This window comes from Triturus cristatus, chromosome 7 (assembly GCF_964204655.1).
Source record: "Triturus cristatus chromosome 7, aTriCri1.1, whole genome shotgun sequence".
Lineage (NCBI taxonomy): Eukaryota > Metazoa > Chordata > Amphibia > Caudata > Salamandridae > Triturus > Triturus cristatus.
This window is the reverse complement of record NC_140590.1, coordinates 175,210,626-175,237,019: the sequence shown is the minus strand read 5'-3', so window position 1 is coordinate 175,237,019 and position 26,394 is coordinate 175,210,626. Positions and strand designations below refer to the sequence as shown.

Genomic DNA, 26,394 nt, shown 5'->3' with positions numbered 1-26,394 from the left:
GGTGAGGCACCTATGCCACGTCAGGAAGTCAAAAACCTTGGTGTATGGCTCGATGCTGACCTGTCTTTTGGACCCCAAATAGACCGAGTGGCGGGTGTCTGTTTCAGCGTTTTAAAAATCCTACGGAAGGTCCTTGCTCTCCTTCCTATGTCCGCCCGGAGAACGCTGGTACATGCCCTCATGACATCGCGCCTAGACTATGGCAACCTATTGTACTTGGGAGCCACCTGCAAGGCAATAAACCGCCTCCAGGTATTGCAGAATCCGGCAGCCCGCCTCATCCTAAAAACCCCAAAAAGATCGGATCCGAAAGCTGCCCTTCAGACTCTCCACTGGTTGCCAGTGAGAAGCAGAGTGGAATTTAAAGCCCTCTGTACCTGTCACCGTATTCTTGCTAGGAAAGCGCCTACACCACTTCAGAACCTAGTTACCAAGTATGCACCATCACGCACTCTGCGCTCTTCACACGGAGGTCTACTTGTGGTCCCTAGGGTCAGAAGGGCCCGCATGGGTAGACGCTCTTTTCGCCATTTGGCAGCGAAGCGCTGGAACGCCCTGCCTCCTAATCTCCGCCTAGACCCATCGGAATCCAGCTTCCGGAAGAACTTAAAAACACACCTATTTTCAAGATAATCGGGCTCACTCCTCACTACTGCTCTGAGTCTTTCAGTTGTAGCGCGGGACACGCTTCCTAGCGTAACCAAGCGCTTTATAAGCCTCCCTTAATAATAATAATAAAGAAACCATTGCTGCTGAAATAGCCAGGGAGAGTTCAGAAAGCAGCCAAAGTTCTTCACCAGCCAGTCAAAATTAAGCAGCTATAGCTATGAATGAAGTCTAGAATACAATGAAGCAAGCCAGACAAGAAACTGTGGATTTCGAACAGTTAGTAGAACAACTGAACTATGAACAAAGCCAAAATTACAACGGAGTTGAAGATAAAATTGAGCACGGATTTCACCACAAGAGGAAACAATGGGAATATTCTTTAAATAAAGCAATTTTACTATACATCAGTGGGCAAGCTGGAACTGGAAATAGCTCTTTAATTAAAGTTCTTATCAGTTATCTACAGAAGTCCACATATTCAATTTTGTCATGCGTAGTAAAAGCACCAGCAGGTTTAGCTGCACATAGTATTAAAGTACTTAAACATCAACTATTAATGATACCTGTTGACCATGACAATAAACTGGAATATCAGAAATTATCTGATGAGGCTTGCCATGAGGTTTCAAGAGTGTTGAAAAAACTGAAGCTTTTAATTATTGATGAAGTGAGCATGGTATCGAACATAATGGTTGCCTTCATATACTTAGGAATGTAGCAGATTTTAAGAACAAACTATGACGTGCTCTTTAGAGGAAAGGATTTAATTGTGTTTGGTGACGAACTCGCGCCGGGATACTTACGAGTAGCTGAGCACATTACAAATGAACATAACATAACAACTGCAACTTTCCCCTGTAAAAGGACAACCTGTTTTCAAAACACATCTGCATGATGAAACAAGAAATTCTCTAGGAATTATTGGCAACATGCATATTTGTTACATTTTGAATACAAAGAATTGTGAAAAATATAGACAAGCATTAGATGTGGAATATGGAGATATTCTGAAGGACATTAATGTAGGTGTCCTGACAAAAGAGGGGAAACTTGCTAAGGGTAACCTCCTTATCAAGAGTCTATTCCCATCTAATATTACAGCAGCAGAACTAATGCACAATTCAATTAAAGAACATAATTCTATAATTTGTTTAATGCCAACAATTCAAGAGTGCTCCAACTTTATTGAAGAATTACTACAACTGGCAAAAGAGGATATTTTAGTAATTACAGCTATTGATAAAATGGAGCATCAGGGTTGAGAGGAAAGAACTGGCCGACTTAGAAGTACAGATAGCAGGGGCAGAAACAGACTTAAAGGCAAGCGACTCCTGGAGCGATGCAGTTATTGCATTGATCCTGAAGGCCTGTAAGGATCCAACTCAGTGCCAGTGATACTGGCCAATTTCGCTACTAAATGCTGACTATAAGGTCTTTGCTGGGATTTTGAATAATCGGTTCTGTAAGATCATAGGGCCAATCCATGAGGACCTAAAAGGTTTTTTGCCGGGACGCCAGATGTCGGATCTGGTATATACCTTAATTGGGATGGCCGATATAGCCTCATCACAGGATCTTCCTCTTTCGATTATTACTGTTGACGCAGCCAAAGCTTTTGACCGTGTGAACTAGCACTTTCTGGATAGGGCCCTGAAGATCTTTGGCTGTGCTGATGGCTTTTGAGAAATCCTTAAAAAGTTATATAAGTCCCCCCGGGCTCGGATTCTGGTTAACGGTAGCCTTTCTCCTGTAGTCAAGGGCGTGGTACTAGGCAGGGTTCTCCATTGTCCCCATTTTGTTTGACTTATATATAGAACCTTTAGCCCAGAGTTTAAGACTAAATCAGAAGATTGCTCCTTTTCAAGTAAATGGGTTTATGAGGAAATTAGCGCTATACGTGGTTGATTTGATCTTATTATCATCTAACGTTAACATTACACTCCCGGAGCTTCTTGCTGAAGCCCAGATTTTTGGGAAATTATCGGGTTACGACATAAACAATGATAAAACTGAGATCATGTCATGGAATATCATTGATCAGGAGGGGATATTTTCTAGGGAGCTCAGATACCTTGGAGTTATAATAACTCAGGACCTTACTCAAATTCCTAAAACTAACTTAGACAGAGTGTCAAAAAAGGTTGATGTTTTATTAAAAAGATGGCAGAACATCCCACTCTTCCACTATGGTCGGGTTAACTTGATCAAGAAGTGTGTCCTCCCGAAATACACCTATCTGTTTAATAATATCCCCCTAGAATTTGCAAAAGCCGATATTCTTAAAATTCAGGGTAAGATATCTTCCTTCATCTGGGCAGGTTAAGGGATCAGGTTGTCCTGGAAAAAACGTAGTCGCAAATTACAGCGAGGGGGCATGGGCTTACCAGATCTTCAGTTGTATTGTTGGGCCTACCAATTAAAAAACTGTAGGATGCTACTGCTTACTCCAGACGACTCATTGATAGGTGGCATGTTTAAAGCTATGCTAGTAGGTGCAGTGAAGCTAGGATTCATGTACAAATTCGGCTCTCCTAAATTTGTTTAAAAAGTCCATCTGAAGACGATGCGTATGGTGGCCAAGTTATGGTCGGACTGTCGAGATTGCTTGGGACTTTTTTAATATAGTGATTGGGCTCCAGTATGGGATTCTCCTGGTACACCGGAGTGTCTTCTGGACGCTCTAGCCCATCCACTAAAAGAGGCAGGAGTCTCACACTGGAAGGATATCGTAGTGGGTAATAAATTTCATCCGTGGGACTTCTGGAGTCATACTACAGGCGGGGCTCTGTCTAGGTTCAAGTTTTATCAGCTTTCATCTTGGTGTAAGAGTCAACACTGGTCCTTATTGGAAAAAAATGACATGGAAATTAACTACAAGATTTGGCCCCAAGAAAGAAAGAAGTGGCTCAATGGTATGAACACCTCCTGGCAGCAACAGATGGAAAGATGGAACAGCCATACCGAGTCTGGGAGAACTACTTACCGAGGGATGAGATGAAAGATTTATGGCAAGTATCTCTAGACATTCTTTACCGATTGATTAAATCTGCTGCACTCATAAGAAATCACTTTTTCACGCTCCACAGGATCTACTTGTCCCCTCTTACGATATGCAAAAAAAAGGGCGGTGGCGAAGCGAGTTGCCCGAGATGCGGCTGTCAGAATGCAGATGATGTTCATGTATTTGTTTCTTGCTCCAAGATACATGAATTTTGGAGAAGCGTGGGTAAGACCATCTCCAGGGTCCTGGGTTTCATTGAGGAGGTAAGCCCATCTTTTATATTATTTGGTATTGTACCTACATCGGGGGAGTGCTGGGACCGATAGGGTTGAAACGTAAATTGGTGTTTTATCTGATTCTGCAGGCCAGGAGAGAGATTTGTAAAGTGTGGTGTCAGACGGAACCTCCCACTTGGAAAGCTTGGTGGAACTCTGTAAGATATTTTAGAGATTTAGATCAGAGGGTAAACGCTTATAGAGAAAGGTCAGATATGGGATTGTTTTGGAATTTGTTGGAGTATCCTTCTCTTGGATGAGATATACTAGACTACGGGACAGGATAAGTTCCAATGATTAAAACCTCTGGTCTGCTCAGGTTGTGTGTTACAGGTGCTCCCTGTAAAGAACATCAGCTGAGAGTGGAACCACCAAGTTATGTGAACCAGAGGTGGAATAGGTCGAGTGGTTGCTATAGCTACGGAGGTCATATGAGGAAAAAAATAAATAAATGGAGCATCAGGGAATCACAATACTACTGATAGATAAACTACAAGCAAAGTTGGATTCTTTGGAGAAGTCTGTAACCAAAACTGCAGGATTAGAAAATCACTTACGTATAAGCAAAAACTGTTGGGCAATTTAGTGACATAATTAAAATGTTGAGGAAGGGTTAGTATATGGTGCAATGGGTCAAGTTATTAGTTTCATTAATTTCCGAAATAGAGAAGAGGTTGAATGCTTGGCCTTAAAATGTGATCATATTGATGGTGTCAAGCAGATTGGGTGGTGCGTTGTACATTTTTTGCTAGTGAAAGACTTATATGTGCAGCGCAAGCAGTTTGCAATCCCTCCACCCATAAATCACAAGTTTTTGCAAGTAGATACAGCTTTTTTTAATGTTCGAAGTTCTGTATTCAAAGATGGAATATCATATGTAGCAGAACATTGAAAGGTTTGTTTCTGATTGAGTTTCATGAGAAGAAAGTTAGAGCGAATGCAAGCTGCGTAGGAGAGTACAATCGGTTAAGAAGTATTTACGCTCCTCATTTACCACAGTACTCTGTTAATGAGAAGCAGATACTCTGTCAGATACTCTGTCCAAAGCGGAAGATTACAAAACAGTCTACGAATGCCCAAGAAAAGAAAGAAAACAAGGAAAAACCAGCAGCTCTGCAGGAAAGAAAAGTTAAAAATTATACTGAGATTGTAGGTTGCCAGTTATACAATAGTTCAAATGTAAATCTGAATGTACTGTTCAATTTAGCTCACGTGGTAAACCAAATTGAACAAAAACCAGATAAGAGACTGCTTTCTGCACTGCATAACTTGCTGCAATGTTTACTGACTCATTCTGCCGAACTGTGAAGATTGTAATTATTCATTCATCTACTACTGAAATAAATTATGAGCTTTTTCTCTATTTAACATAACCAGATTGTAAAACTGTGCCATTTGACAAATTGTTGAAAGAGGCTAATCAAAATATAACTTGTCTGAACTGCAGATCAGATGTTATGTCTACGTTGATTCCAGATACCTTAAAGTAATGCTACAACCGTGCAGAGCAGACGGCTCCAAATTGGAAACTCAAATTACATATTTCCAAACCTGGATAAATATCAGTTCCAGGAAGAACTTTCACTACTTTAGCTATCATCTTACACAAAGGACTTAATACAACATCCGGACACTATACTGTGCATATTTGGAGCAAAACTGGATGGATGGAATGCAATTACATCAATCTTAAATTCAAAGCAAAACTATCTTTCTAATCAGGAATTGTGGATAAAAAACTGCTGTACGGTGTTTCTTCTATAAGGTGTTTCTTCTATGTGGTTCATATGTGGTTTAGACATTATTCGGCCTATTGGGGGTAATGACTTCAAAAACCTTTTCAAATTTCAAGAATCCTTTTATTATCCACAAAGGAGCTAATATAACATCTAAAATCTCCACTCTCAATTTAAAGTCTGAAACTGGAAGGCCATAATGTACTTACAGCAGCATCAAGTTGAAAGCAAAAACTTTAGTTCAAAACTACCAACTTTACCCCTTTTGTTTCATCAACCAAACTTCGACATACGACTTGTGGAAAAATACTGCTGTGTGGCAATTTGCCTACATGGATCATCACCAGTTTTGACTTATTTTGGCGTACTGAAAGTGAAGTTTTGAAAAGGATCTTCAAAATTAAACAGTGGTTTAAATTTAATTTTACTATTGTACCAGATATAATAATTTAGAGAATATTTGTTACATAGGTGTCAGACGGATCATGCTGAGGACGTAGACGATGAAACTAATTCCCGGTAAGTTGTTTTGCGAGATCCCTTACCTGCCCACTCATTTTTTTTCTACAGCAGATGGCTGGAGTTCATACCCCGGTGGACAGGACTTTTCACCTTCCAGTAACATCACAGGAAGACATAGGACCCTACCCCTTTAAGATTCACAACATTTCAGTGCAAGAGGTAGATCCAGAAGTTCCACCAAGCTTAGGGGCACAGTTGAAAACTTGCCGACAGGATTACCCACGAGGCACCCGGAGCGGAGGAGAAGGATTGTTCCCAGACTGGCCTGGACTGAAGGGAGGCAGACCGACCAGCCATTCCCTGGTTTTGAGGATGAAACAGAGCGACCCCCACTTGCATGAACGAAGGACGGGAAGGAGTAGAAAGACCCCCGGCATGACGCACCACCTAGCCACATTCCAGAAGGGACATGCCTAAGTCAGTTAGGCAACGGTGTGCTAAGGAAAAAGGGGGGTGGGTAATGCATAGAGGGAGGATGGCAGAAATTGGGATCGGGTCAGAACTAACCTCTAATCATCATGGGTAAACGTGCACCCCTCCCTAGAAAGAAACAAGAATTCTAGAGTTGTGTACAACAAAGGATTTATGCTCACTGAATTGTGATATATTCAACATGGTTAGTAAGTGACAAAAGAATACCTAGTGTAGAAACTAAGTCTTATGAGTAATGAGTATCGCATGCACAGATTATACCCACGGGTTGGGCTTAAGTATGTTCTTGAATCACAAGGTGTCCCAACACAAACCGCTTCCTTTCTAATCTCAGATAAAGTAGAGAGTATACAAGTACTTACCACTGTCTTTTTCTTGAGGGTGTATCTCCATAGGGAGGTCAAGAATCATGGGCACCTAAAAGAAGACAGAAGTAAACCTTGAACTACTATACCTTATCAGTAAAAATAAACCCTTACTTTAAAACTATCACCTCGTTTTACGGGTTTTAAGCCAGTGATCCTTTACAATTTCTTTTTTTTTAGATAGTATAGTAAGTCTAGGTAAAACAACTGATTCATGATTTGTAGTCAGTGCAATTCAATGTTGTCACATATTTATAGTGATATACCATGTACTTTCTTTTTTACAATCGATTGATTGCTTTTTACCAGTGTTCGAGAATGATGCTTTATGCAGAGCAGTGTTTGTGGTGAAAAGGCATGAAATATGGAGCACATGAATTTTCATCTCCACACTGACGCCAAAACCACCATCAGTGCACCCTCGCACACAGACCACCAGGACCACAAATCGGCCTCAGCCACGCTATAGCTGAATTCATCACCACTCTCATCATTGAATCTGAACATTACGTCCTCCTTGGGGACCTCAACTTCCACCTGGATGACCTCACCAACGCCAACACCATAGACCTTCCAGAAAAACTAGACAACATTGGCCTCAAGCAGATCATCACCAACCTTACACACAAGGCAGGACACACACTAGACCCCGTCATCACCAACAGAATCAGATACAGCCACACATGAATGAATGAATGAAAAGACATTTGAAGAGCGCATGGCTACCCGGGAGTGTCCCAGCGCTACGGAAAGGAAACGGACTAGGGAAACAGCAGAGTCTTTAGTTGTTTGCGAAAGGTCTGATGATTGGAAATCAAGCGTATATATAAAGGGAGGGAGTTCCAGAGCTTGAAGGCATTGTAGGAAAAGAGCCGTCCGCCCCTTCTGGCCCTTCTTATTCTGGGTACCTCGGCAAGACGCAATTTGTCAGATCGAAGTTTCCTATTAGCTTTGTAGGGGAGGATCAAGGATGAGTTGAGGGGTGGGCCTATCCCTGACAGTGTTTTATGAGCAATGCACAGAGTTTTGAATTTGATGCGATCTTGCACGGGGAGCCAGTGGAGGGAGCGAATTGATGGTTTAGCAGATTGTCTGTTGGACGTCCCTGTTAATAATCTGGCTGCGCTGTTCTGGACTAGCTGAAGTTTGGAAATTACTGATGAAGGGGAGCCCAGGTAAAGTGTGTTCCCATAGTCCAGCCTGGAAATACCTTTTTTGCTGGTGGGGGAAGAAGGGGGAGGATTTTTCGAGCCATTCTAAGCAGGCCAAAGCAGGTAGCTGCTGTCTTCCTGGCCTGTGTCCTGAAGTTCAGGCCCTGGTCCAGCCAGATGCCCAAGCTCTTGATCACTGTCGTGGGGGTGGGAGAAGGGCCCATGCTGGATGGCCACAAAAGGTGGGGCTGGAAGCTGCCGGGGTTACCCAACACCATAATCTCAGTTTATCTACCGCTTAGCTTGAGCTGGGATACATCCATCCATTTAGAAATGTCTTCTAGGCAGGAGAGGAGAGTGTTGAAGTTGGGGTCCGACTGGTTGAGTGCAAACACCAGTTGCGTATCGTCCGCATAGGTCACGATGCGGATTCCTGAGAGGGCTACGATGGCTGCTAGGGGGGACATATACACATTAAAAAGTGTCAGGCTAAGCGAGGACACCACTAGTTAAGGTAGCCGGTTCGGATAAAACCTTCTCCTCGAAAACCTGAAAGGTTCCTCCTTCTAAGAAGGAGCGCAGCCCTTGAAGCACAGTGCCAGTGACTCCGATATTACCCAAACGATGAATAGGGTCATGAGGTTCACTTTGTCAAATGCTGCGCTTAGGTCGAGGAGAATAATGGCTGTGGAGCCTCCGGAGTCAAGAATCTTTTTGCTTTCCTCTATAACTGCTAGCAGGGCCATTTCAGTACTCTGATGGGGACAGAACCCTGTTTGGGAGGAGTGAAGCAGATTATATGTTTCAAGAAAATCTGAGAGGATCTGGTTAACAAACTTTTCAGTCACTTTGCTTATTCCGGGTAGAAGGGATATTCAACGGTAATTTCCTAGTTTGGCTGGATCTAGGTTTGGTTTTTTAAATAGAGCCGTGACCATGGCTTTTTTCGTGGGGACCGTTCCTGTGTTTAGTGATGCATTGATCAGGTCCAGTAGGTTAGGAGCTAGGGTGGGAACTACTTTTTAAAAATATTTAGCGGCACTGGGTCCCTAGGAGACCCACTCTTGATGGAGGACAGCAAGGTTAGCAGAGTTTCCAGAGACAGGGCGGGGGGAAGGTCTCGAGAGTGGGCTTGGTGTTACGTGGGTCTGAATCGATCAGGATATCCAGATCTTCATCACTCTGTGTTAGAGATTCGATGATTGCTTGAACTTTGCCATTAAAAAAATTCGCTAATTTATTGCATTATTGACCAGAGGGGTCCGGGGCTGTGCGGGGGGCGGGTAATTTAAGTAATTTTTTGATTATGGTGAAGATTTCCCTGGGGGAGTTCTGAGCTAATAGGATCTTATCTTCATAGTAAGTTGCCTGGGCTTTTTTGTCTCTGCTTTGTACTTGCGAATAGCAGATCTGTATTCAAATTTTTTTGATGGGAGGAAATCTTTCCTCCAATTCCTTTCCTTGATTTTACATTGCTGTTTAAGTGCACGCAGATCGACGGAGAATCAGGGGGCATTGTGGGACCCTTCTGACTTTTTAATTTTAGTTTTAGGGAGGACTGAATCAAGTGATTGTTCCATCCAGTTTAGGAAATCTTCATTTGCTATGATAGGGCAGGGATTAGGCTTGGGTTTGGTTCTTTCTAGTACTTGAATCCACTTCTCTAAGGGAAGCTTGGACCGGGGTCGACCGAGGGTCCAGGTGGGTTGAGAGGAAGGTTTAGTATGTTGAGGGGACCAAGAGAGGTTGATCAAAGAATGGTCTGTCCAAGAGAGGGGGGTAGGATCAGACCCTTGAAGGTCCTCTAAACTTGAGAACACTTGGTCTAAGAGGTGACCTTTCACATGGGTTGCTTGTGTAATTTTTTGAGTCAGTTGAAGAATTGAAAGATCCCTAGTCAGCTCATTTGCATTAGCAGCTAATTTATCATCAAAGTGGAGATTAAAGTCTTCAAGTTGGGTGAAATTAGGCGCTAAGCTTGCTAAATTAGATGCAGCCTCCAGAATTGATTGGTAGAAGGAACCCATCGCTCCGGGTGGGCGATATATGAGGATGCCTGTGAATGATATGAGGGGAGAGAATTCTAGTGAAAGTGGGCGTTTTCGCAGTCGGCGACTGGGTTCCCAAGCAAGCGGCAGGTGTATTGATCTTTATAAATAACAGCTATTCCGCCACCTCTGCCTGCTGAGCGGTCTACTCTTTGAATAGCAAAGCCTTGGGGGAGTGTTTGAATGATGTCTGGTTCTGAACTGATGTTAAGCCAAGTTTCAGTCAAAAATAACACGTCTGGGTCTAAATCTTTGAGAAGCATCCAAATCTTGGTAGTGTGTTTAGGGATGGATCTACAGTTTCATAGGAAGATTCTGAAATAATCAGAGGGTGTTGGGGATTCAGGACAGATGGGAGTAAATTTGTACTGGCAGTGAGGGCAATGGTCAGGGACCGTTTCTGGTGAGATGGAGTGGGCCCAGGAGGTTCCAAGAGTTCTATGGAACTGTCTGAGCTGGGAGTTAGAGTAATGGTATTGATTGGGGAAAAAAGATGCAGGGTTTCTGGCCCCTGGGCCCTGTTGGGCGCGGACGGGCGCAGACGGGCTTGCCATAGGCGCGCCTGTGGCACGCCAGCGGCACGTCCGCTGTGCGGTCGCGTCATCACGCGCCTTTCTAGCGGAGGAGGGAGATGCCTCGGTCCAGCAGCTAGACTGCTGACCTGGCGCTCGTCAAATGCGGAAGAGAGTATGCCCCCTGGGTGCTTCAGAGCATTGAACACAGCTCTGCCCCCACAGTTCACACAAATATAATCCCAACAAAGTTAAAATGAATTGTTTTTTAAAAGCTTCTGTTAAAAGTTAAAAATGCTTGTGAAAGACCAGGAGATTCACATGGGTAGTCCGCCTCTGATCAAAGTCAGCCTAGGAAGTTCGTGTCATCATGCGCCTTTGTAGCGGAGGAGGGAGACGCCTCGGTCCAGCAGCTAGACAGCTAGACATCAGAGCTCACCGGGATGGACCACGTCAATATACACTTCATTTAACGCCTGGATCGCCAATGCTGCCAACCAAGTCATCCACACCAAATCACCCAAGAGGAACAGACCCACCAAACGAGCAAGATGGTACACACCAGAACTCTGAACATTGAAACACGAATGTAAACAACTAGAAAGAAGATGTGAACCAGCAAGAACAACACTGACCTAGCCACATACAAAGCAACCCTCAACAATTACCACTGCCACATCAAAGCGACATAAAAGGAGTCCCTCACATGTTACATCGAAACCATCACCAACCAAATCAAGGAACACTTCTCCATCGTCAGAGAATGATCCTACCCCTCAGCCACAGAAAACGCAGTCTCTCCCTCACAACAACTCTACGACACCCTCACCAATCACTTCCATAGCAATATAGCAACCATCTACACAAACTTCAAACCCCAACTTTCTGACATCCTCAGCAATACATCAAACACAACCAGCAACTACTCGCTCAGCACAACAGCTACTGCTACCTTGATGAAATCCATCCACTCTGCAGCACCTACGGACCCCTGCCCACATCAGATCTACAGCCTCGGAAGCAACAAGATCAGCTACCAGCTCACCACCATCCTAAATGCCTCCATCACTGCAACCATTTTCTCTGACCCATGGAAGCAGAAGAAGGTCAGGCCCCTCCTAAAGAAACCATCAGCAGAACCTAGAGATCTCCAGAACTACCATCTCATCTCCCTCCTACCGTTCCCCACCAAAGTCCTGGAGAAAGCCACCAACCTCCAAATCACTGATCATCTGGAAAGTAACAAGCTACTGGACACATCCCAGTGGGACTTTAGAGTCAACCACAGCACAGAGACAGTACTGATCACAGCAAAAGATGATATCCGTGCCCTACTTGACAAAGAAGAAACAGCTGCTCTCATCTTCCTTGAACTCTCCGCAGCCTTCGACATCGTCTCCCACCACACACTCATCCAGTGACTTGGCCAGATTGTTATCACAGACGATGCGCTCAGATGAATAGTGTCCTGCCTCACAGGTCACACCCAGAAACCACGTCCCCCCTTCACCTCGCACCCCAAGTACACCATCTGCGGATTACCCAATAATCATGCCTCAGCCCCATCCTCTTCAGCATCTACATGACACCACTCACAGACATCGTCAGAGCATCCGACTTCAACATCATCTCCTATGCAGATGACACCCAACTAGTCCTCCCACTCTCAGCGAACCCCACCAGACAAAGACCAACTTCACAACTGCATGATGAACATCATGACTTGAATGAGGGACAACTGCCTTAAACTGACCATGAACAAGACAGAATTCCTCATCTTGGCAGATACACCACCTTCTGGAATGACTCCTGGTGGCCCACGGAGCTCAGTCCCACCCCCACTCTAAAAGACCAAGCCACAACCTCTGAATTTTACTAGACAGAAAACTCTCTACGAAACGCCAGGTAAACACTGTCACCTCAGCCTACTTCCACATGATCTGCATGCTCTGAAAGATCTTCATGTGGTTCCCCATTAGCACCACAAAAACTGTGACGCAGGCCCTCATCACCAGCTGACTCGACTACGGCAACACACTCTATGTAGGCACAACCTCCAAACGTATGCAAAGACTCCAGACAATCCAGAACCCAGCAGCTAGGCTGATCCTCAACCTGCTCAAAGAGCTGTTTTTGTTTTCATTTTTTATCTTTTTGTTGTTTTTTTATGGTTCAAAAACTTTAAAACTGTTGTAGAAAACTAAATGCAGGACGTTTGCATTTTCAAAACACAACGGTGTTATTAAACTGGATGTCTTAAGTAAAAATGTAAAAACTAACAGCGGTGTGTGTTCACCTGTACAAAAAAGTCAATGACATCCTTCACGTTTGCAGCAACACGTTTGTGGCAGCAAGTGCAGTGCGTTACCATGCCCCTAATTCTTGGCATGTAGATGACATCCTGATTTCAGCAGTACCTGATGTTCTAGGGACGGCATCTCTAGGAGCAGCATCTCTCGCCCGAATCATCTGGACATACGATCTCTCGAGAATAATGCAGAGTTCCTTTCACATACTTGAAGCTCTGTGACTGTATTTCCTCGCGGTGCCATTGGAGAGCTCCTTGTTGCATAGTTTGCATTTTACAAACCATGCAGACCCCTATTTTTTGCCACCCGGTATTGTAAAAAATTGCCACACCTCACTTTCTTTTTGGGAAGTTGAGGGTATTTCTTCCTCTTCTGCTTCTTCTCCAATAATGGCAGATTCCGCAGGTGGAGGTGCAGAAGTACCTTCAGCCATTGTAGAAATCTGCTTTGCTGTAAAGATGAATCGAGAGAAGTTTCCATTAAAACAGCCAGAAGAAGTAAAACTGTTTTGGGAGTAGTCCTAATTAAAAATAGATGTGGTTCAATATTAACCAATAGAAAGGGACGGTTTCCTTTTCACATCAAGTGGATGCGCAGGTCAGGATCCATAGATTTGCGGGTGTAAGTAAATCATGAAAGTGTTTTTTCAAACAAAACCTAAATCACAGGAGATATTTTAGCCTTTCAAAAATGTCAACCCATATAGTAAATTTGATAACAGTGCCTCCTATATACATAACATTTGTATTTTAAATGTTGACAAATCCGCAGATCAGAGCCGCAAGGCCATTCCAATCATGCGATCGTACAAAAGCCAAAGAGTATTGCTCGTCTATGTTTGCGGTATGGTAAAGGAACCACAGTTCTCAAAAGAAAATATTTAAAAAGGGAAAATATATCTCTCTCCTCTCATGACAACTAACACAGTACTGCAAGACAACATATTCCTATAGCGATACTAATATCCTGTGTAATTCCTTGTTTTACTAACTACTGCCCGTAACAAAGTGATTTGCAAAGTCCAAATAAAACTACGAATATTAGTAAACACACTTTTGTCTAGTGGTAGTTGCAATACTGTAACGCAGAGGATTAACACACCTAAAGCACAGAATGTTCACCATCTAGAATATCTGTAAAGTGAATTGGATTTCAGCTGTAAACATATTGATGTACACACAGTTAAACACCCACATAAACACTTAGGACCCGATTGCGACGGACTGCAAGACTTGTGGGGGCGCGGGGCTGGTGGTCTCCCGATTGCCCTATTACGATTCCGGCGGTCAGACTGCCCCAATGCAGCTGCCAGGGACCTGCCATACCCTGGTGGTGTTGCGGCGGTAAGGAGGATGCAAAATGACCGTGGCGGGACCGCCACGGTCACACCAAGCATATTATGAGTTTCCTCTCTGCTGCCAGTGTCATGGAGGATCCCCTCCAGTTTGTGCGCATCATGGACTTGAAGAACCAGAACCTTTTGGGCCTGGAGGCGCAGGGTACGCCCTAGTCTCCTGGATTCTCCTGCTCAGCTACACAGAGACACGGGACACTCTGTCGGCGTTCGAAGATCAGATTTATTAGCTGCAGCTAGTACAGTTATCCCAGAAGTACACAAGGTAGGTTCTCAGGAGACTGCCACTTCACTCTGTGGCGCACACATTTATATATCATATAGATAACCTATACATTAACCAAACACACTCCCAGAACATACAAGGAAAGTTGGAAAACAGGACAGAACTAATAGGAGAGATTGGAAAACAAAAGTGTCAGATGACTCGAAGAAACCTCTCCTCCAACTATGTTTGTCACCCTTCCCTCAAGATAATTCATTAATGGATTCGTAACTAACTTGCAGGTGGCGAGATACGTTTGTGTGTGTTGGAGGACAGTTGTGAAACGAGAGAATGCTAGCAGAAGACAGTGAAGGCCAGACGATAAGATAATGTCAGAAAAGAATAGTGTGAACCAACAGATAGCTGAGACGGGGATTAGAAAAACCAGACAGGGATTAGTGTACTCGGTCAGTCCTAACATCAGCTTTGCAAACAGAGGCAGAAAGCGTATTTCGACACCAGGCTGCAGAAAAAGCAGAATAGACTTTGTTCGCCGTGCTGCCTGAGTGATGGCAACACAAAATGGCGGTGGAGCACAAAATGGCGGGTCGATTCGATCGCGATCAGAAATCAAGGTTCCTCAGACTTTCAGGAACAGGTTATGGCATTCCCATTGCGGTTTCCATTTTCAGGTCACCGCCATGGGAATGTAATAAAAAAGCCCACCAGTTAGGAGGAAACACATAATCTGGCGGATGGTTTGACTGTGACTTTGGTGGTCTGGCTTCGTGGAGGACCCAGCGCCGCACCGCTAAAGTCATAATCAGGCCCTTAAATATTCACTCATAAACACATACATTTTTTGTATTTTTCTACCATGTATGTGTTCCATCTCGTCTTGCTAAGTGTGTGATACTCAATGAGGAATGAGGCCTATGGAACTCATTCAATGCCTAAACCATGAAAATCGTGAACTTTTATAACCCATTTTTTGTTGTTAATATCTACCAGTTTGCAAGGCTTGCTAAACTTAACAGCACTGTGATGGTCACAGCTCCCTAGCTCAGCAAACATTTTTATATAGGACTCCTGGTATTTGCTAATATGTTTCTCAAACTTGGAAATACCCAACTGTCACAAAAGAAAAGTCTTGTGGGTCCTCGCTATGTATTTGCTTATCATGCATTTTTGATTATCTCTGATTGGATGATATTTATATAATATGATGTGTTTGCCATCACTGCCGATGAACGATTCTGTACTAAATATCTGATTGGATACTTCTTATAACTCAGACTTACACCATTTTGCGATATTTGAGAATAAAATATTGTAACCAACTCCTTCCTTTGAGCACTTGGCTGAACACTTCGGCAGTCAACTGTCTCTGTGTCTCGTTAATAAACCTTTATCTATGTGCATGGTCTGATGGTTTTTGTCTTTGATTGAATTTAGGCTTCTACATTTGTGGTGGAGAATGTTCAGACCCAGGTCCTGATATTGACTTCGGCAGCCGTCTGCCCCGGTTCAGGGTGCCTGATCGCTTTGCTGCCTCTGATGCCCCTGATAGTTGCGCTGAGTGCTGCTGTGAGTACATAGCATCTCCTTGGTCTGTTCCTGCTACTTGCTTTTCAGCCTTCCCTCTCGCCATGCACATGGATTTGACTTCCGGCTATGTTGTTTGCATCCCTTTCGGTGTGTGGCCTTTCCAGCTTTGGATATATATTGTGTCATCTGCCACTGTATTGTTGGCACTTTTGCTCCACGTTCTCAGGCTGTGGCTCTTAGTGCAGTGCACCCTACGTCGAGGGTGGCTGAGTAGCGGTGCTAGTTTGCCCTTGGGTTTTGGTCTGTGCAGCTAGTTGTTCTGCAGGTGCTGGTCGTGCACCAACAGGTTCCTTTTAGTCATTGTGGTACGGTCCAGCGAGTGGGCGTGCGCTGCTGGTTATCTTTGTCTTACCCTCAGCCTGTGTTTTTTCTGGGTCCCAGACGTCTAGGTCCTGTGAGGGGGGCCTCCGGTTTTCCCCAGGGACAGTTGGCCCTGTCGACAAGGGGTCTCTGACTGATCTATGTGATTTACAGTACAGTTATATGTGGTGTCTCAGTTGCTTTCTCCATGTGTTTTTTATGCCTTGACTTTATCATTTTTGCTGCACTGTTTTGTGTCTTCTTTGACCTCTTTCAGATCAGGGCTCTTATATCTTCATGGTGAGACCTTTAGATTCTGGGGTATTTCTGACAAACTGACAACATGTACTGCTATTCTTACCATGAAATTGTCTGAGCTGTTTAAGGGGTATAAAATGTTTTAGGCATTGCATTACATCTATTCTCTTGTTGCCTTTTTTTGCATCCTGCATAGGATCGGGATCATCTAATTTGGGTTGTTCTTCACATTTTTTGCTGCTTTGATGATATTATTTTGTTTTTCTGACTATGCCATTGCCTGTGCCACTGTGATTCCGGTGACATTTGCTATCTTCTGATTATCATTGATATCAATACATAATACCTGTAGGGTTAGAATATTTCCTGGTAGTTGTGTTATACTGTGCGATACCCATGACTTGCCTTATCTTCATTATTCTGACTGACATTTCAATTACATTCCTTCTCCTCCCTTTTCTCTTTTCCCACGAATAGGAGCCTAGGGTGGTTAGGGTATTGCTTATGGCAAGCCTGTGCCTAGGGTTGGTAGGGTATTGCTTAGGGCAAGCCCCCCCACTTATTTGTACTCTATGTGTTAGGATCTGTGAGCACTTGTAGAGTTCACCTATTTGCATAAACCTGCGTGTTACACTGGCTGTGGATTCAGTCCAGTTTCATTTGCAGTCAGCTGCAAACTCTCCCAAGGGAGAAGATTGTAAGGGATTGCAAATACTGCACTCATTCTTACTTTCTTGTCCTCCTAATTCAGCTGAAAGGACACCGGTTTGCGGTGTCACTCGCACCTACCAGCTCATTTCTCTCTTCTCACTTGTGAGCGCTTATGGTGAATTTAGAAGCGAATCAAATGCCCAGGTGACTGTTGTATTGAACAATCTACCTCAAATAACACAGCTAGCTGCTGGCTGATGTACTGCTTGAGGTATTTCTGAGTGTGGTGGATGTTCGTTCCCCTTTTGTCACCTGGGGTATGAGCGGTGAATCACTTTACTGACCCCTCTTGTGTCAATGCGTCCAGTACAACCAATCTGTGAGACCGGCCTCACGGCGTTGCCCTCTCCATCATCCCGCCAACCTGCAACCACCCTCAAGACCCGACATCCCCGACTCCGGCCGCCCCAGCCACCCCCGATCCACGGGCCGGCCAGAGACCTGACAGACTCAACACTCTACCACGCATGCCCAACCGAGGGAGCGGGAACCCTCGAGCCAGACCCAGAGGCGCCAGCCCAGTCACACCTCGGGTCGCCTTCCCCGGGAGGACTCAATCGGCCACCAGGCCCCTGGGGAGCAGGCGCCTCCCCTACCGAGCGTCTGGGGTCCCTCCCAGACCCACCTGAAAAGACCAAGAAGTGAGCGGCAGGAAATCCCGCCGAACCCCCTCCGTCATGCCAGTCCCCCCTCTGCGAGCACTCCGGACTTCAAAGAACCAGCGGAGTATAACAAGGGGTGCCGGAGGAACAAGGCAGAGAAGACCTGGAACCATCTGAGCCTGCTGACGCTGTCGCGGCTCCTGAACGCTGAAGTCACCTGGGCCTGCTGAGTGACTCGCGGCCTCTTGCTATTGAACCATCTGAGCCCTGCGGACGATGTCGCGGCTCCCGAACACTGAACCACCTGGGCCTGCTGAGCGACTCGCGGCCCCCAGCATTGAACCATCTGAGCCTGCTGACGGAATCGCGGCTCCTGAACTCCGACCACCTGTGCCTGCTGAGAGACTCGCGGCGCTCCCCTTGAGGACGACTTGATAAGAGATCGCCCAGAGACACGACACCCTCCAGCTCGAGGATTGTGAGCTTCCGCAGGGTATTTCGCAGAGACATTATCTTGAAAGACTGTCCCGCTACCCCCATTCCCCACGACCGAATTGTGGTACGTTGTGCCACTGCTGTACTATTTGCCTTTTGGGTCATAAAGATCCCTGAAATCATCGATAAAAGAACTTATCGTCCTACAAAGAATACGTGTGGTGTCCCTCTGTTCACAGTGCAGCTCAGGGTGTGCGCGCCTGGTTCGGCTTACTTGGGAGAGGTGGGTCAAAGGGGTGGGCAAGACGTGTTCGAACCCCCCTTCCGGCGGACGCCTTTCCAACATTTGGTGGCAGACGACGGGATCCGAGCCGACACCGAAGGAGAGCGTGCAGTAAACGACTGACGCACTACCAAACAGAAATGGAAGGAGAAACCTCCCTGGGTGCCACAGGTACCGAAATAAGCTCACCGTTCCGAGAAGATCAATTGGACTATTACACGCATAGAGAACTAAAACAGTTTTGCAAAGACCTTGGCATCGCTACCACCGGACTGAGCACAAAGGAAGACTACCAGAAAGTACTGAAAGCCTGGGTCGAGACGGGGGCGCCCCCGACCCAAACGGAAAGAGACCCTACCCAGGAACAAACAAGCACCCCGGCGAGAAACAACGGGCCAGAGGGGAACCTGTCCGCCGAGGAACTAGCGGACCGAGAGAGAAGCCGCAACCACGAACTGGAACTGGCAAAACTAAAAATCGAGGGAGAGATAAAACTGGCAGAGAAGAAGTTAGCCGTCGAGCAGTTACGGCTACAAGGGGAACTCGAAGAGAAGAGACTCCAAAGGGAGCACGACGAAAAGAAACTCCAGCTGGAACATGAACGCGGCCTGAAGGAAATTGAGTGGCGGGCTAGACACGAAAAGTCACAGCCGCCCGGGAATCCCCAGCACGCTCCCGCCGGGGAAACCAAAGTCCACATCCCCAAGGATGTGGTCAAGGAGTATTATAAGAACGATGATATCCAGCAGTGGTTTAAAGCCTACGAAGTCGCCATGACCTCTCACTGAGTCCCGCAGAAGGATTGGGGGGCTGGCCTATGGGGCCGGTTCTTAAGCGAAGGAAGAGACACTCTGCTCGATCTGCCCTCCGCGGTCATGAACTCCTACAGCCACATGAAGGAAGCCCTCGTGGGCCGGTACGGACTCACCCCCGAAATGTACCGACAACGGTTCCGAGATTGCAAAAAGATACCGGGCACCACGTGGGTCGAATACGTGAACTTTTACAGCCGAGCTCTGGACGGGTGGATCAAGGGCAGCAAGGTCTCCACCTTCGAAGAACTGTTCGATCTGATCGCCTGGGAACATTTAGCGGCCAATTGCTTTATAGAACTGCGCCAGCATCTCCTAGACAGTAAACTCACCGACCCTCGGAAGCTGGCCGCTGTGGCTGATCGTTGGGTGAACACCCGGGCCACCTGGGGCCCCGTGGGGGACTACGGCCGCAACAGTCAGGGTCCCCCCCGCCAGAGGGGCGGAGGGAACCACGGCCGACCAAGAGACTTTGCCGGGGGGTCCTCCACCAGCCCCCCCAGCAGCCCACCAACGGCGGGTTCGGCCCAGTCTCCAGCCAGCACCGGAGCCCCAGGACGACCAGGTCCACGAGCTAGGATCACCTGCTTCCGCTGCCAGCAGCCCGGACACTACGCCAATGACCCCCAGTGTCCCCAGTATCAGCGAACCACAACGACCAACCCCACGACCCGGCAGATGGCCTCCGTGGCTCTGGGGGAAGAAATGGAAGACTCCGAGGAATGGGAACCGGCGGCCATGGCCCTGGTCTCCCTTGGGGATCGAGAAATGGTCCCCGGGACACCCTTGACCGCCAACACAGAGAAATACCGACAGCAGGTGACTATCAACGGCCACCGAGTCGAGGGCCTTCGCGACACCGGGGCGAGTGTCACCGCGGTCCACCGCAGCCTAATTGCCGAAGACCAGATCCTAGCCGGGGCCCTCTGTCCGGTCGTATCCTCCGACAATTCTGAGAGCCTCTGCCAGATGGCCCTGGTGCCCTTCGAGTGGGGAGGGGTCTCCGGAGAACTGAAGGTAGCGGTCCGGACCTCGCAGCCCGTAGACTGCCTCCTGGGCAACGACCTGGAAAATTCCCCGTGGGGGCAGGTGGAACGAAGAGCCCACCTAGAGATGATGGGCCTACCGGAGTGGGTCTGCGCCACCACGCGCTCCATGACCGCACGAGTGGCCCCCTCCAAGGGCGGTGAAGCCCTCTTACCGAACACTTTCCCCGAGAACAGGGACCCCCTACCAGAAGCAGACAACCCTCCTTCCGAGGAAGTAGGAGACACTAACCCAGGGGAAGGACCGGAACCTTCCGCCCCAGAGGCCCCGATGGAACCCGAAGAACTGCCCGAGTTGGCCCAGTGGCACTGCGAAGGGGGGCCCTCCCGCGAAGAGTTCTGCCAGGAACAGACCACTTGCCCCTCCCTCGAGGGACTTAGACAACAAGCCGAAGCCCAGGGCGCCGGTGATCAAACCGGAACCCATTGGGTTTATTGGGACAATGGCCTCCTCTACAGCGAGCAAAAGTCCGCCGAGCTAGGCGCAGCACGAGTACTGGTGGTACCCCTGCGGTTCCGGAGCCTCCTCCTGGGCCTGGCCCACGATGTACCCTTGGCAGGACACTTAGGCCAAGACAAGACATACCAGCGATTGGTGACCCACTTCTATTGGCCCAAGATGCGAGCGAATGTAGAAACACACTGCAAGTCCTGCCTCACGTGCCAGGGCAGTGGGAAGAGTGGCGGAAAACGCAAAGCTCCCTTACAACCGTTCCCCGTTGTAAGTACCCCGTTCGAGCGGGTCGGCATCGACATCGTGGGACCCCTGGATCCGAAGACCGCCCAGGGCCACAGATTCATCCTCGTCCTGGTGGACCATGCCACCCGCTACCCCGAGGCCATCCCCCTCCACACCGTGACGGCTCCCGTGGTGGGCCAGGCTCTCATGGGGATCTTCTCCCGGGTCGGATTTCCCCGCGAGGTTGTGAGTGATCGCGGCACGAACTTTATATCCCGCTACATGAAGTCCCTGTGGCAGCAGTGCGGAGTCACGTATAAATTCACGACCCCCTACCAGCCACAGGGCAACGGCCTGGTGGAACGCTTCAACCGAACTCTGAAGGGAATGATCCTGGGCCTCGAAGAGCCCCTGCGCCGGAAATGGGACGTCCTCCTCCCTTGCCTCCTGTTCGCGTACCGGGAGGTTCCCCAAAAGTCTCTGGGGTTCAGCCCCTTCGAACTGCTGTACGGACATCCCGTTCGGGGGCCCCTAAGCCTGGTCAAAGAGGGCTGGGAGACAAGCCCTCGGGGAACACCCCCAGATGTGTTCCGCTACATCCTGGCGCTCCGCAACCAGACGAGGAAGTTTAGGGAACTTGCAGAGGCTAACCTCGAGGCCAGCCAAGAAGAAATGAAGCGCTGGTATGACCAGAACGCAACCTTGGTCGAGTTCCAGCCGGGCCAGCAGGTTTGGGTCATGGCTCCGGTGAGACCCTGCGCCCTACAAGACAAATGGACTGGTCCATTCAAGGTGGTCGAACGGAAGAGCCAGGTCACGTATCTGGTCGACGTACAATCCCCACGGAACCCCCTCCGGGTCCTCCACGTAAACCGTCTCAAGCCCCACTTCGTAAGGACAGAACTGAGTTTGCTACTGGCCACCGATGAGGGGGCAGAAGAGGACACTGAACCCCTGCCCGATCTCCTGTACACAAAAGAACTGGACGGTTCCGTGGAGGGTGTGAAACTGTCGGACACCCTCACTCCCCAGCAGGCCGACGACTGCCGCCAGCTGCTCGGACAATTCGCAGACCTTTTCTCCCTCATCCCAAGGGTGACCGACTGGTGTGTCCACGACGTAGACACCGGCGACTGCCCGCCTGTGAGACACAGAGCCTACCGGGTGCCTGACCGGGTCCGCACCTGCATCAAGACCGAGGTACAGAAAATGCTCAACCTGGGGGTCATCGAGCCCTCCGACAGCCCCTGGGCCAGCCCGGTGGTTCTGGTCCCGAAGGCTGCCTCCCCAGGGGTCGCCCCCGAACTAAGATTCTGTGTAGACTATCGGGGGCTCAATGCGGTCACCCGCGCAGACGCTCACCCTATTCCCCGAGCCGACGAGCTCATCGACCGCCTGGGGGCCGCCCAGTTCCTCAGCACTTTCGACCTGACCTGCGGGTACTGGCAGATCGCTCTCACGGAAGGGGCGAGAGAGCGCTCTGCCTTCCCCACGCCAGATGGCCACTACCACTTCAGGGTCATGCCGTTCGGGATGAAAAACGCCCCAGCCACGTTCCAGCGGTTGGTGAACAAGGTCCTGGCCGGACTCGAGGAGTTCAGCGCAGCATACCTTGACGACATCGCCGTATTCAGCTCTCAATGGCACGAGCATCTCCAGCACCTCCGACAAGTACTGATGGCCCTGCGCCAGGCGGGCCTGACAGTGAAAGCCAGCAAATGCCAGCTCGGACAAGGCTCCGTGGTCTACCTGGGGCATCAGGTGGGCAGCGGCCAGGTCGCCCCTCTCCAGCCGAAGATCGATGCCATCAAGTCCTGGGAGCCCCCCACCACGCAGACAGAGGTTCGGGCCTTCCTGGGCCTTACGGGGTACTACCGGAGGTTCATTAAAAATTATGGTAGTATCGCAGGGCCCCTCACAGAGTTGACCTCCAAAAAACTTCCGCAGAAGGTGCAGTGGACCCCCCAGTGCCAGCAGGCGTTCGACGCCTTGAAAACCGCCATGTGCACCGCTCCCGTACTCAAGGCCCCCGACTACTCCCGAGAGTTCGTGGTCCAGACCGATGCATCCGAACATGGCATCGGGGCCGTGCTCTCGCAGTTCGACGACAAGGGCATTGATCAGCCCATAGCCTTCATCAGCCGAAGGCTGCTGCCGAGAGAGCAGCGTTGGAGCACTATAGAGCGAGAGGCCTTTGCCGTAGTCTGGGCCCTCAAGAAACTGCGGCCCTACTTGTTCGGAACCCATTTTCGAGTACAGACGGACCACCGGCCCTTGCAGTGGCTAATGCGGATGAGGGGGGAGAACCCCAAGCTACTACGATGGTCCATCTCTCTCCAAGGGATGGACTTCACTATCGAACATCGCCCCGGGACGGACCATGCCAACGCCGACGGCCTGTCCCGGTTCTTCCGCTTCGGCGAGGAGAACCCCCCAGTGGATGGGTAGTTCTCCACGCCTTTCAGCTGGGGGGGACGCGTGTGAGACCGGCCTCACGGCGTTGCCCTCTCCATCATCCCGCCAACCTGCAACCACCCTCAAGACCCGACATCCCCGACTCCGGCCGCCCCAGCCACCCCCGATCCACGGGCCGGCCAGAGACCTGACAGACTCAACACTCTACCACGCATGCCCAACCGAGGGAGCGGGAACCCTCGAGCCAGACCCAGAGGCGCCAGCCCAGTCACACCTCGGGTCGCCTTCCCCGGGAGGACTCAATCGGCCACCAGGCCCCTGGGGAGCAGGCGCCTCCCCTACCGAGCGTCTGGGGTCCCTCCCAGACCCACCTGAAAAGACCAAGAAGTGAGCGGCAGGAAATCCCGCCGAACCCCCTCCGTCATGCCAGTCCCCCCTCTGCGAGCACTCCGGACTTCAAAGAACCAGCGGAGTATAACAAGGGGTGCCGGAGGAACAAGGCAGAGAAGACCTGGAACCATCTGAGCCTGCTGACGCTGTCGCGGCTCCTGAACGCTGAAGTCACCTGGGCCTGCTGAGTGACTCGCGGCCTCTTGCTATTGAACCATCTGAGCCCTGCGGACGAGGTCGCGGCTCCCGAACACTGAACCACCTGGGCCTGCTGAGCGACTCGCGGCCCCCAGCATTGAACCATCTGAGCCTGCTGACGGAATCGCGGCTCCTGAACTCCGACCACCTGTGCCTGCTGAGAGACTCGCGGCGCTCCCCTTGAGGACGACTCGATAAGAGATCGCCCAGAGACACGACACCCTCCAGCTCGAGGATTGTGAGCTTCCGCAGGGTATTTCGCAGAGACACTATCTTGAAAGACTGTCCCGCTACCCCCATTCCCCACGACCGAATTGTGGTACGTTGTGCCACTGCTGTACTATTTGCCTTTTGGGTCATAAAGATCCCTGAAATCATCGATAAAAGAACTTATCGTCCTACAAAGAATACGTGTGGTGTCCCTCTGTTCACAGTGCAGCTCAGGGTGTGCGCGCCTGGTTCGGCTTACTTGGGAGAGGTGGGTCAAAGGGGTGGGCAAGACGTGTTCGAACCCCCCTTCCGGCGGACGCCTTTCCAACACAATCTCTTTGTAATGTCATAGGGCTATCCCATGTGTAGGAGAGTAGGATCTGCACTTATGTTGCCCCCACTTTTTTCTGATGTTTACACTGGTTTCTGGCTATAGTCTGGCTGGGACCCTGCTAATCATGGCCCCAGTCTCTCTGTTCTCTCTAAACGACTTGGTGTGCATACTAGATGCACTAGTGATTGGATACTGTGGTACCTTATGAGCCCTTAGTATATGGTACCTTAGGTACCTAGGGCATTGGTACTTCACAGGCCTACCAGGAGCTGCAGCATGTATTATGCCACCCCTGGGAAGCAGACTCAATCTGACACCACAAGACTGCTACTGCAGCCTGTGTGAGGTAGTGTTAGCACTCCTCACTGAGGTATAGGTTCCTATATCTCACCATACACACACATATAAACCTATCAGCCACCCCTATAGCAGGCCCCATCATTCCTAAGGGCATGGTGCTTGGTTTACTATGTGAGGGGGTGCTTCTGCATGAGCAGGACCCCTCTGCAGCTGGCAGAGTCTATTCTCTGTTGCTGTTTGTGGATGCCGTTAAACCATATACTCTTAAGTGCATTATCACCTCGCGGTAAATGCTAACTTTGGAATGACTGCATCAAAACATGTTGTGTTTGGTGTCAATCAACTTGGAATCATACCCACACACCAGTAACTGGTGTGGGAGTATGATCCCACCCTTCTAGAGGGGATGACATGTACCCACTGTACTAAACGGTAAAAATCTGAAAGAGCCCTGGCATCACAAAATGGATGCCACCAGCACAGACACTCGGCTGCCCTCCTGCTGCTGACTGAAACTCGCAGTGGAGGAAGCCCAACAAAAGGCATCCTGTCACAGGGAGGTGTCACCACCTTCCAGACAGGATTTAGTGTAATGGAGCTGGGTGGGTGCACTCTTAGAGTGCTTTGAAGTCCTGCACTGGGGGAGCAGTAGGCTCCTCTGTGCATATGCCAGCTACCTGCCCCTGCTCTGGCGCGAAACTGAACAAAGGGAAGTGGGTGTAACCACCCACTACCCTGACCCTCCTAGAGGAGTGGTCATAGAGCTAGTCCCTCCCCTATCTTCACTATAAGATAGCAAGCCTTCCCAATGCAATTCAGATAAACCTGGACAATGCTCTACAAAGAAGAACCCTGGCCCTTCGATGTTCCACTACCTTTGGAAGACAGAAGAATCTCCCTTGGAGTCAAGGAGTGACTCCCCTGCTTGGCAGGCACCAATAACCTTAATCAACGGTTGCAAACTTTCCCGCCCCCCCCCGGAGTTCGAAGTCCCTGCTGCCCCGGAAGGGGATTTCCTGACTTCTCGACGGCCATTGTGAGTCCCCAGCAGAGCTGTGGCGAGTGGACCCCACGAGTGACGAGGAACAGCAATACCCGTGCACTATTGTCAAGTGCAAACCCTAAACAATGTTCTACGAACTTGTGCATTGGACCATCTGTGGCCCAAGCCTCCAGCAGGTCGTGCACCAAAAATAAGCAGCCTACCCTGTCCCGAGTGACCGTGGGCTCCTGTGAAGCATTTCCTGAGGCGGCGTCTTCGCGATCACTTGCCCATTGGCTAGTGGGTCCCCCG

The 26,394-nt window shown here is 48.8% G+C and overlaps 1 long non-coding RNA gene across 1 annotated transcript in view; it reads right to left on the bottom strand.

Annotated features, from left to right (window-relative positions):
- The window catches only part of LOC146809158 (uncharacterized), a 99,855-nt gene that overhangs the window by 60,739 nt on the left and 12,722 nt on the right, over nucleotides 1-26,394 (bottom strand). Inside the window, exon 2 of the long non-coding RNA XR_014966339.1 lies at nucleotides 6,938-6,992. This is a non-coding gene — a long non-coding RNA (uncharacterized LOC146809158). The remainder of the gene's footprint in view (nucleotides 1-6,937; nucleotides 6,993-26,394) is intronic.